This window comes from Pteropus alecto, unplaced genomic scaffold (genome assembly GCF_000325575.1).
Source record: "Pteropus alecto unplaced genomic scaffold, ASM32557v1 scaffold3, whole genome shotgun sequence".
In the NCBI taxonomy this organism is placed as follows: Eukaryota; Metazoa; Chordata; class Mammalia; order Chiroptera; family Pteropodidae; genus Pteropus; species Pteropus alecto.
The window spans coordinates 69,102,347-69,114,307 of record NW_006442484.1 but is presented as its reverse complement, the minus strand read 5'-3'; the positions used below and the strand labels follow the sequence as shown (position 1 = coordinate 69,114,307).

At 37.4% G+C, this 11,961-nt stretch overlaps 1 protein-coding gene across 1 annotated transcript in view; it reads left to right on the top strand.

Moving 5' to 3' along the window:
- Window positions 1-696: 696 nt before the first annotated feature.
- The window catches only part of PLEKHM3 (pleckstrin homology domain containing M3), a 169,474-nt gene continuing 158,209 nt past the window's right edge, over window positions 697-11,961 (top strand). Inside the window, exon 1 of the mRNA XM_006921397.3 lies at window positions 697-856. The gene's annotated coding sequence lies outside the window, so the exon portion shown is untranslated. The remainder of the gene's footprint in view (window positions 857-11,961) is intronic.

Below are 11,961 nucleotides of genomic sequence, written 5' to 3'. Positions count from 1 at the left end.
TCAGAGGGTTTATATATGAGGTTGGAGTGGGGGTAGAGAAGCCAATAAAAGAGGTAAATAAATGTGTAATTATAAATTGAGAAAATGGTTAAGTGGGAAACGTCAAGTAAGGTCTTCCAACCAGACCACCATATCCTCTTGCAAACTGGCCCAAGTCACTGTGGGGAAAGGTAGAGTCTCTCACTGAGGAGCACCGAAGTCACCCGCCAGTGGTTCTGTTCTGCTGGTAATACAAATGGAGGTTGAAGACCTCACCTCAAAACCATTCCCTTTCAGCCTACTGGCTGCAACATGAAAGGGCGGTGAAATTGATTTTCATGGCAACTCCAAAGTTGAAATAAGAAGCAATCTCCAGTTTCTAATAGTCCTATTTTTCAGAAAACTTATTCTGAGTAATTCTCTTAGACAAGGGAGCTGCTAAAATATGGGTCCGGTCCCTGGTATTGTTCCAAATGAAATTTTCCAATTACAAACATCATTTGGGCGTTGGGCGGAGCAATGAGGAGACTCCTTGACACACTCCATTGTTTTCAAATGTGTGTGATAAAAACTGTATAAGAAAACAAAGAGATAAGGGGGCCAGGTGGGTGCGGTCAGAAGGCCTCTCCTGGCCTCTAAGGTCTTCGGGCAGGAAGACATCTTCGTGAACTGGAACCTTATGTGTGTGGGTCTCGCTTCCAGGGCTGCTGGGGGGAAGCATTTAAGTGTGGGACCGCGAGAAGCGCTTGTAAACAGAAAGCGGGGCGGAGATGGTTCCCGGCTGTCATGGTGAAGCGGGCGGGTTCCTGAAACCCAGCCCCAGTCAGGAATAGACTGCAGGCCCCGCAGGTGACGGGAAAGAAGCAGCGGTGGCCAGGTGAGCATCTGCCTGTTTCTGTGCTGCCTGGCTCTTCATTATGGGAAAGGTGTGGGGGTGACAGCCTTGTAAATATCCGAGAAGCTCCCTGGGGTAGCGGTGATTTTGCTGTTTCTTCCATGCTCTCGTTTTTATTTCATTCTGGAGACTGCACTACAATGCAGTGAATAATGGGTGAGGGGAGATTACATGATATTTTGTCCGCTTATTTTTATGAATCAGGTATATAAGTAGAAACCAGTTGAAAAAGCAGATCTTGTTCTGTGCGCGTTGTTTTTAGTACCCCCGCTCCCTTCCTCCCTACTTCTTCCCCTGGGTCCTGGAAGACAAACCACAGCAGAGCTTTTAACTCACATTGAGCTAAGGCTCCCAGAGAAACAAGAATTGTTCCTTCTGTTGACTCCGCTCATTTTTAATGGATAGTAAATGACACTGTGTGACTGATGACTAGCATGATTTGGTCTATTATGAGGATTACTAAGCTTAAAAAGTCAGGATAAGAAAATTTCAGACTCACTTCTCAAACGACAGACAAAATAAGTTACTGCTGAGATATACAAATGAATGACAAATTAAAACTGATCTAGATTTATAGTTTGCAAAGCAGGACAGGTTCGAATTTACCAGGTTAAAATGAGATTGAGCTATGCGTTGTAAACTTATTTGGAAGTTTTTCCTCCTTGGAAAAAAGAAACACCTGTTTTTGTGGGGTTTTTTTTTTTTTGTCTTTAATATTTTAATTTCAGTAGTCGTGGTAAACTGTGATTTGTATTCATTCATAAGATATTTTATTATAAAATAACCACATGTAAGTTAAAATTGGTGTACCTAAAATAAAATAACAAGGCAGTTTTGTTTCATTAACTTCATGAACACGCCCTAACCATAACTTGGCTAAAAGGTCAGGAGACATATATCACCTTGGTTACATAGTCTAACTTTTAGTTAGTGGAAGAATATTCAGTTAAATCGAACGTAAGAAGTGTTTTTAAATCGTGAACATCAAGGAAATACTATTTTGCCTGAAGAGTTTGTCTTTACAATGATTATTTTCACAATATAATGGTTCATAGCAAGAACTATAAAGCCAGACTGGGTTTGAATTCCTTCTTGGCCACTTCCTAATGTACAACCTTGGACATTTTACTTGCTATATTTCTTGATCTGTTGAATGAGGATAATAAAAATACCAATCTCATAAGATTGTTATGAGGAGTAAATGAGTTAATATTTTTAAAGTACTTAGACAGTGAATGTAGTAATTGCTATATGTATATGTTTATTAATATATAAAATAAAAATATACTGGTGTTGAAAGTAAAGTGGCAGTTGCCAGGAATTGGAGGGTGGAGCAAAATGGAGAGTTGTTAAATGGGTACAGAGTTTCAGTTTTGCAAAATTAAGAGTTCTAGAGATTGGTTGCAAAACAGTGTGAATATACTTAACAGTACTGAACTGTATACTTAAAAATAGTTAAGGTGGTAAATTTTATATAACGTGTATTTTCTCACAATTAAAAATTTTAAAAAGTATTAATGTTAGCAAAATTATGTATTCAAAATCTTTATTAGCACATAGCTGCCCTATCAACTGTTGCCTTTGCCATTGCGAAAATGCAACTTCTGGAGTCATCAGAGTAAGATTGGAGTCATGGAGTAAGATTCATTTATTTGGTAAATTCATGCAATTAAGACATCATAAAGAGCACAATTATAAGAAATAACACCTAAGAGACTATGGCACAATCCTAGAAATGCTCCTATACCAAGATTGCACATCCTAATCCTGTAAATATGATGAAAAGTCACTTGATTATGTTGTTATACGGCATAGTTAAATTTAAGATGGGGAAATTATCAGGGTTGGCTTAAACTAATCACAAGAGCCCATAAAAGTGGAACATTTTCTCTGGCTGGGGAAATCAGAGAGATTTGAAGCCTGAAAAGGACTGAATATGTCATTGCTGTTTTGAAGATAGAAGATGCACTTGAGAAGGAATGGGGACAACCTTGAAAAATGCTAGAGGCCTGGAGTTGCTAAGGGTGGCCCAGCATGGACACTGTAATCTTAGACTTGGGGCTAAAGGGAACTGGAGACTGCCAACAAATTGAATGAGCTTATAACTGGATTATTTAACAGAGCCTTTAGTTAAGAGCCCCGTGTGGCCAACACCTTGTTTTCAGCCTTGTCTAAGAGACCCTAGGCAGAGGATGCAACCAAGCCCACTCAGAGAGACCTTTAGAATTGTGAAGGGGTATTGTTTTAAGCTACTAAGTTTGTGAAAACGTGTTACTTACTGATAGAAAACTAATACAAACTTTAGCAGAAAAATGGGCAAGAGACAGGAACAGACTATCCATAGAAGAAAATGAAATGGCTAATAGACATGTGAAAATACATTCTCTTACCATTAATCAAAGAAACGAAACTGAAACCACACCAACATACCATTTTTCCAGCTATCAAATTTACGTGGATTGTTAAAAATTATGACTCTCCACTTGAGTTAGTGTGCAGTAGAGCAGACAGTCTCAGATGCCATGAGGGGTATGCAAAGTTTCTGAAAAGCTCGTTGGCTGAATGGATGAAAAACCTTACTAATGCTCCTTCCTTTGATCCAGTAATTCCACTTCTAGCAATCAATCCAAAGGAACTTATGAGAAATATTTTAAAAGTTAATGTTCACACATGCTTAAATGGTTTTAATTAGAAAAGTTGTATATTGAGCATAGTCTAAATGCCCACTAACAGGGGAACAGTTTAATTAATTATGGTATCATTAAAAGATATGATGTTACACAGACATTTAAAAGGATATTTATGAAGAATTTTAACTGTGGAAAGGTGTTGGGAGAATGGAGAAAAATAGGATAGAAAACTGTATCTACAATATGCTGTCAACTATGTTTAAAAAACAGATCTGCCTAACTAGGAAAGGGGCCAAAACGGTCACCCATTGGGGAGGCTGAATAGGCTTGTTTATTTTCCTTTTTATACTTTTCTGTATTTTCAAAACGGTGAACAACAAACATGTGGTAGTTGTTTATAATTGCAATAGTCAAACATTATTTTGAAAGCTGTTAAGTTTCTGCCTTCTGAGGAATACAGTGAATCTGAAACATTGTCCAGACAAATCATGGAGAACATAAAAATCCATAAGTAACTTAAATATGTGGCAGAAAGTGATTTTTAAAATAAAAACTATGAGATATGAAATGACAAATATTGTTGGAAAGCTTGAAAATAAAGTTGGATGAATTTTTCTCGATGGGGTAATCAGTGAAAGCTTTGTGGTAGAAGGATCGCTGAATATCATAATGAAATAGTGGGAAAAAGAAGGTGCAAGATTGAATTTTTATTAAAAATCTTTGTTTTCTCATAGATTGATGAATTTTAGACTTTGAGTTATAGACCTACATTAATTATACAAGTGGAAAATAAAGAACTATAATGGATATGTAACCATTTGCAAAAAAACAAACCAAACCAAAACAAAAAAAAAATCCTCTTTCATGTTATGACTAGGAAAACCAAGCTGGGCCTAGTCCAGTAACATCTACATTAAGAAAACATACAAAAGTAATATTTACTGAATAATTTTAGATGCTTGATATACTCTATTCCAGTTTAATCATTTGTGTAGCCTAGTACTTAAAGTCTAGTCATACAACTAGTTGTTAAGAAGCAGGCAGGTAGATGGTTACTACTTCAATTACTAGTTTCAGAAGACCTGATTTTAATAGAAACCTAGAAAAGGTTACATCATTTGGGCAGATTTTTTTAGGATACCCTATCTCTAGACAGTTTCTAGAGCATCAGACCACTGCTGCTCCTTCATTTTCCTCACTGGCTCTCTTTCCTATTTTCATTTTACCTTATCGTCCCACACCTATAGAAAAGTACAGAAAGTATCTGTTTCCCCATTGGCTGCTAGCTAAATGACGATTTTCTTCATGGAGTACGTTAACCTCTTAAAAGACACTATATGGAGGGTTATCTACCAAGGAATTGCTTTTTTCTTTTTCCTTTTTCTTTTAGAGTGGATTTTGAATTATATTCTAGCTTGAAGCTTCTGGTACATGCTAAATAATTCACAGGACTGACTACTGAGTGAGAATGTAATAAAAATGACCACCAGTGGTAAATTCCATGCATTATGTTTGTTATTTTTCATTGGCTACTGTAGATATTACCAGATAGACAATAATAAAAAATAAAACCCCACGTAATTTACCTTCATTCTGACAATAAGCTAAGAACTTTATTTGGTCCTTGAGTGTAATTAATCTTGATAGCAGCATGAATTAAGAGCAAAGACCAAAGTCTAAATATAGAGGCCATTGCATTGAGATGTCAGGCATGCTATTTTCATTAACATTTTATTTGTTTTTCAGATACTCATTAACTTAATTTGAGTTACGTATTTCAAATTGAATACCCCACTTATACGCCATATTTATGAGTATGGTAGAGATTTATTTGTTCAGTTATCTTGATTAGTGTAACCAATTTATAATTCAGTACAAACTAAAGCTGCCCTGTTCAGCCTTATCCAGTTTACTTTTGGACATTTATCTAACTAGGAAGTTGCTAAATGTTCACTTCACCTTGAGGTCTGCAAATGTGATTATGAATATAGATTTTCAGTCACAGAACAAGGAACATGTATTATAGGTTAGAAAACATCAGAAATGTAACTAGGAGTTTTTATGCTCCAGGAAATTAGCTAAATCATCTCCTCCCATGTGTTCATGATCCATTTTTATTAGTACTTTAACTTTTCTAGAACAATTTCTCTTCCACTAGGAGGGATTCATTGATTCATTAATTAAGCAAGTAAGATTTGAGCCGTGGCACAGAGCTCTTGTACTTGGAACCATGTATACAGTCTTGAAAAAACAGGCACAATTTTTGACTTCATGAAGCTTATTGTCTAGTGGGGGAGACAGAAGTAACCAGGCCATTTTTACCCAGAATGAAAAGTGTTATAATTGAGAAAATCAGAGTGCCACAAGAGCACATAGTAGGGACATCCAAAACGGATGTGAGAGGTAGGGAAGAAGTGATACCTCAGCAGAGACCTTAAGGCTGAATTAAAATTAGCCAAGTTGTGTGCCTGTGAGTTGGGGGCTGGGGTGTGGATAGGGAGGTTAAGAAATAAGCCCAAGAAAGTAAGTGGCCGTGAGCTCTTACAGGCAATGTTAAGGAGTGTATAGTTTATCTAGAAGATAAGAAAGTTTTAATTTTAGAAAGCCCACCTCGCTGCAGTGTGGCAAATGGATTAGTGGAAGGCAAGACTAAAGAGTGGAAGACTGGGTAGCGGTGTCTGAAGTAAGCAATAAAGAAGGAGAAAAATGGATAGATGGCAGACCTCGTAGAAGCAGAATCAATATGACTTGCTGATTTGGAGTGTTTGTGGGTGAGGAAGTCAGGAGGGTCAAGGATGATGTTCATCTTTCTGGAGCAAATGATATCCTTCGCTATATGGAGAATGCCAGGAGCAGGGGCAGGTTGAGGGTAAGATGAAGAGTTCAGGTTTTGTATATGAGAAGTTAGAGGACATCCAAAAGGCAGTTGCATGTGTGAGTCTATGCACAGGAGAACAGTCTGTTTCTCATCTACCATGGATTATACCAGAAGCCACAGGAATGGAGATCACTCAGGCAGAAGAAGAACTAAATAAGAGGTTTTTTGGGGGGAAAATGGAGGAATACCTACATTTATGATATGGGCATAGGAAGGGGAGCTCATAAAGGGGACTGAAAGGAGCACCCAGAAATAAAGGAGAGATACCAAAGAGATTGTGTTGGTAAATTCATGAGAGCCATGCAAAAAGTGGGTGTTCAATAGATCTAATACTGCTGAGAGGTCAATCAGTTGGGGGGTGAAAAGTCTCCCGGGTTTAGCAACAAGGAAATTGTTGGTGATCTCGGCCTGTGCAGTTTCAGCTGAGGCAGAACCAGATAGCTTCTGGGGAAAGAATGAATGAGTGGTGAGAGATAGGGTCAGAAACATAAAGAACAAATCTCTTTAAAGAACTTGGAAGAAAAAGGGAGGACGGAAAAGTGTCCTACCTGTAAAGGATCTTGGGAGACAAGGGAAGATTTTACTTATTTATTTTTCTTTGAGAAGAGATATTCCTTTTGAATATGCTGCATCTTGCACTACTGAATCCCTTCACTCGGAACCCAGCAGAAAAGCTGATGCCTGGTAACTCAAGCTGCCTTGAATAGTGCAGGAGGAACCCTTGAGTAAGTTAAAACCTTATCTCAGAGCTTCCCAAACTAATTGCTGTCATCACTCTCTCCACCAGTTTGTTGGTTTATAATGGGAGGAGATGAAAGAGAATGTGGTGACCCTTTCCCTGGTACCTTACAGATGACTCCTTTTGGCATCCTGTACCCTGCTTTGGACTTCACAAAGCACTGCATTATGTCATTTGATTTACACTCCAAAACAACCTTTAAAGAAGGTGGGACAGGTACCCTTATTGGACCTATATTGAAGTAATGGAAATTCAAGTTCAAATGACCTGCCCAGAATTACACACCTGGTAGTAGTATATGGAGGGTTTAAACGCAGTTCTTCTAATTCCAGATCTTGTGATCCAAAAGGAATTGCCCTTCACTGAAAGGTTAGGTATGGTGTTTATCTTTTCATTGTCACGTGGTCACATGAAACCCCGGGCATGTCATCTTTTAGTTCACTTAAGAAATAAGAGTGAAAGTTGTGGGTTGACTTATTTTATCTGAACTCCAGTTACATTGACATTTGTCCCCTCGTCACCCCCACACAAAATAGTTAAGTTGGATTTAGAAGGAGGCAATTTATTTGGACATTCCTTAATAGTTAAAATGTGTTTGAATTATCTGTAGTCATATCTAATTTGGAAATATTTCTTTTAATTCTTTTGACATATTTATTTCCAGGTTTTTAAAAAATTTATTTATTTTTAAGGCAAACACCTTTGCAAGTGTTCCTGTTTATTGGCTAAATTGAAAATGATGTCTTAGAGAAACATTAGTAAAAAGTCTGGGCAATTAGGACTGTGCAAACATTTGCAAAAGCACTTGTTTGGCCTAAATGAAGTTGTAGTTATTATACCCTTGTAGACATTCCAAGTATTGTGTCCAAGGTCACTAAGAGAATTGAGGTTAGCTATTTAGTTCGAGAACAGCCTTTTATTCTGCTTGTTCAGGGACCTCTCATCTACCATTCCCTTAGAGAACTTAAAATAACACAGAAGTATTTTTTTCGTGATTTTTGTGTGTGTGTGTGTGTGTGTGTGTGAATTAAATATAAACTATTTCTCTAGGTCTAAAGATTATATTTAACAATTGACTTTGTAAATTGTGGGATTAACAAACAGAAAGATTTAAAAATAAATATTTGTTAAAGTTGTTGGTGTTTGACACTGAAATTCAAAGCATCTGCATGTTAAAATTTAGCAATATTATCTTAAAGTAATTAGTTTGTTGTTAATGGTCACACAGGACCGCAGGTGCATTTTAGTCTTGTTTTCACCCATTTACTGACCATATTACCTTGGACAAGGTACTTCATTTTGTTAAATCTCAATTTTATCTGTGAAGTGGTGATAATAATAGCAGCTCTCTAATAGAGTTGTTGTGGGGATTTAAGGACATAATGCAGATAAAAGGCTTAACATAACTGCCCGTTAGTAAGTACTCCATATATGAGCTATGGCTCTTTAATCTTGGTCTTGGCTTATGAGTTATAAGAACTCTATTTTCTTTTTAACATTTTGTTAAATACATCATTCCACGTTTAACATGTATTCATCCACATTGAAGGAGTCCTCTGCAGGACATTTTCAAAGAGTTTATTATAGTAGTAGTAGTCTCTGCTGCTGGGCAGCTGTTTGAGTCCCAGCCGTCAGATGCCTATCACCCTAATGTCAGATCAAAGCAGTTAAATACGGGCCAGCATTCCAGAATGTTTACATGTTGCAGATTTGTAAAAATTCATTTCATACTACTAATAATACATCACAAAGGAAATTTAAACCCAGATTTGGAGACAAAAATATAATTCCTGCTCTTCTCTTTCATATGTTGTAAACTTTTCCTTTGTCCTGTATGATGATCTAAGATTTTTCTGGCCTTCATGTTGTACATAATAAAATAACAAAGACTCATCTTGCTGTTTGCCTTACCTTGTCCTTATCTTTGAGGGTCAAAGACAATGTTTTGTCTGCCTTTGTTTTCTGACAGAATTGTTAAGAGCCTGCCTGGTAGCCAAGGCTGTTGTCACAGATTAAGTCCAAAAGGGAGGGAGGGGTCATGGATGCAGCCTGTCACCACTGAATATGTCTGTCCTTTCAAATAACAGGTGACACACCTTTTGCTTAGATCTTATCACGGGTTGGTACTCTCCAGGTGCCATTTAACAGAGACCTGGGCTCACTTTTTAGCAGGTTCAAGTGTAGCAGATACAGAAAAAAATCAGTTAATTACCTCTCATGTACATTTACCCTAAATGCCCATAGGAACCAGTTTTGTAAATATGTGATAACCCGTAAGCTGGTTGTTGCTTTGAAGGTTAAAGTTGTAAGTAGTCTCCCTTCTGCAAATCAGCTGCATTGACCTAAGGAAATAACGTCAACAGAAAGTGAGGCAATTATTCATTTCCTGTGACATCCCAGCCACCCAGTAAAGACACTGACCTGGTGTTTCTGTGGGTCAGAAAGACTTGGACACTTGTGAAGGAGCCCTTTGCACTCTTGTCCTCCAGCTATGCAGTTAGTTCACTTAAATCTCACTCTTTGGTGGGACCTTTGAAGCTGTTACTATATGCTGATAGCTTCACGCCAGAAGCAGAATCATTTCTAAAGCAGGTTTATTTGGTTTTGTTCATATGTTTGTTTCCTTTGTCTTTGGTTTCTTTCAATGGAAGTCATCTCTGTATACATGTTATTATGTCATTTAATTATGATCTGTCACTTAAGACTATTGTCCCTTGATTAATAATAATTCTGTGTTTATGTTCTCATGACACCATTTGTGAACTTCTGTTAAGACACCTTTTTACAATTGGTTTTGTTTTGTTTCCCCTTCAGCTCTTTAAGAACAGACACCCTTTTGTGTCCAACATTGTGTTTGGGTACTTGGTCTATCCTCTGGTAAATGCTTGTTGAGTATAAATGGTTGTATGGTTGGGAATCAGCTAGCTTCTAATAAGAATAGTAATTGTTTTAGATTTTACAAAGAACTTTCACATCCATTGTCCACATTTGTGCTCCACAACTCTCTCAGGTAGACGGGGGCAGGCATTGGCAGGATTTCCCAGAAGCCCTGAGTCAGGCTGACTTGCTGGAAGTCATTCAGCTTAGAAGGCAGTGCTAGGACGTGAACCCTTTCATGACATCAGAAATTTTTGTTCTTCTCTTAGTAACATCTTTGTCCCATTGAATAAACTCAAAACTGGGTAGCTCATGGGTTGGATTCAACCTGCTTATGCCTTGTTTATGGTCCTCCAACACCAAGACCCCTGAGTGATTTAAGGTGACTTAAAAGGTAGTTGAACTTGAGTCGTTCACAGGACTCAGTAATTAGACAAGGATACCAGGAACTTTTTTTTCTTCCCCATGGGGACTTCCGCTGACAATAGTTGAGTCATCTTGGTCTGTCTTTCATCATCTTTAAAATAGTCCTGCTACTTTATTATTTTCTCAGTTGAGATTAATACATATATTTATCAAGAAGCTTATCAATCACTTTATAAACTATACTGGTAACTATGCTTGTAAAGATGATTATTCTCAGTAAAGCCAAGTGATTTTTTTCTCAGGTTAACTGAATTTGAGGAGTTATGTGAGAAAATTAGATGAAATACAGTACTGTATTGGGTTCAAAAATACCACCACCATTACTCAGGCTCCAGTAGAAGATTCTAAATAGTTATATGAGCTGATGACATCTTTAAATCTAAAGCTACTTCTCTAGTGCTTTGGGTGGCTTACACATCTGGGCCTCAGTGTACCTTCTTGGAGGTGGTTATTACCTTTGTTGTTGCAGTCTGTCGCATTTTCAACCTACGCCAGCTCAGGTGGCACTTACATGCACTGGTCAGTTATTCTCTGTTGCAGTTAGAGGCTGACTCTAGCAACATGTGATTTTTATGATGGAAGTTTTCATGTTCTTCATCTGTCCTAGGATGAAGATAATTTGAATGGTTCTTTGGTTTGTTTTTTAATCACTGTTCCTTGCCATGGAAATAAAGAGAAATGGAAAACATGGAGTCTGCATTTTTAGACACTTAACTGAAGTTTGTGTCTGTCTGTTTTGCTTCTAAAAACAGGACACATTGGAACTCTGGTGGTTTTCTGAAATGGTCTTCCCAATTAGAAGCCTTGGCTCTTCAATCTCGTGGTTGACACAGAGGCATAATAGCATTACTGCCTTCAATAAAAAGCAATCTGGAATTTCAAGTGCCATTCTTATATTCAGTTTGGTTTCTGGGAAAACATCTTGGAACATCAAATGTCTCCATGATATTGCAAGTGGCAAACAATAAATAAGCACGGAGATGTACTGAAAAATGCTTTAAATTGATTACTTGGAGGTATTTCAAAGGAACATCTCCTTGCTGGTATTACAAAGAGCATGAGCTCTAAGTCACCGGAAAATGAGACCAGCCAAGCTACTGATTTGGAATGGTTCACAAAATAATCCCCAAGTGCTGCATAGGTGTTTTTGTCTCTATAAAAAGTCCAAGTGAAGTCTTTGTTACCTGACCTTTGCCATGTTATATTAAAACTGGTTTCAATAGCTTAGAAGCTTTCTCTACCAAGAAAAAATTTTAGAGCTTAAGTCAATATAACATTTTGGAAAGCATGTCAAATTTTACTTCAGCCAGCTTATGGTAAATTCAAATATACTTTCGCCAGAAAACCAGAGTGGTATTTATAGTTACAGGTGTCAGTGTTTAGCAAACATACTCTTTATTTAGTTTTTTATTCAACATATATTTACTGAGCGCCCATTGTTTGCTGGCCATAGTTCTAGGCCCTATAGGGGTTATAAAAATGGAATAGGGTAGAATCGTTAATCTCGAGTTGCTGTAAGTCCAGCAACTATATATAT